Source organism: Sinocyclocheilus rhinocerous, unplaced genomic scaffold (genome assembly GCF_001515625.1).
Source record: "Sinocyclocheilus rhinocerous isolate Xijiao unplaced genomic scaffold, SAMN03320098_v1.1 scaffold400, whole genome shotgun sequence".
NCBI classification, from domain to species: domain Eukaryota; kingdom Metazoa; phylum Chordata; class Actinopteri; order Cypriniformes; family Cyprinidae; genus Sinocyclocheilus; species Sinocyclocheilus rhinocerous.
In genome coordinates, this window is record NW_015666595.1 from 1,447,042 (window position 1) to 1,447,453 (window position 412).

Here is a 412-nt window from a genome sequence, read left to right on the forward strand (position 1 = left end):
GGAGTAGAGTGGGGGGGGGGCTGCGTCCCAATGTTCATATCCATCCAAAATAGTGTGACATTAGAATAAGTGTGTCCCAAAGCATAGTTTGTTGAAGAGAGTATGCCAAAAGTCCCTGGATGGTTTTGCTCTTTCAGATAGATTTTTTAAGTGTGGATCCGTGCACACTCTAATGGCTAATATTGCACACAATCCATTGTGCTTTGGCGAGAGATTCGGTTCAGAACTACAAACACGAATAAAAAGCTTTAAAAACTACAAACAAGGCGGATGTGCACGACCGACCGTTAAGTAGAGAGGTTTAGATAAAGTGGTTTGAGTTACCAATAATCAACATTTAACCTGGTAAAAACTTTTAAATGTATCATTATGCAAAAAATATGAGCAGAGATCTCCGCATAAAGACCCACGG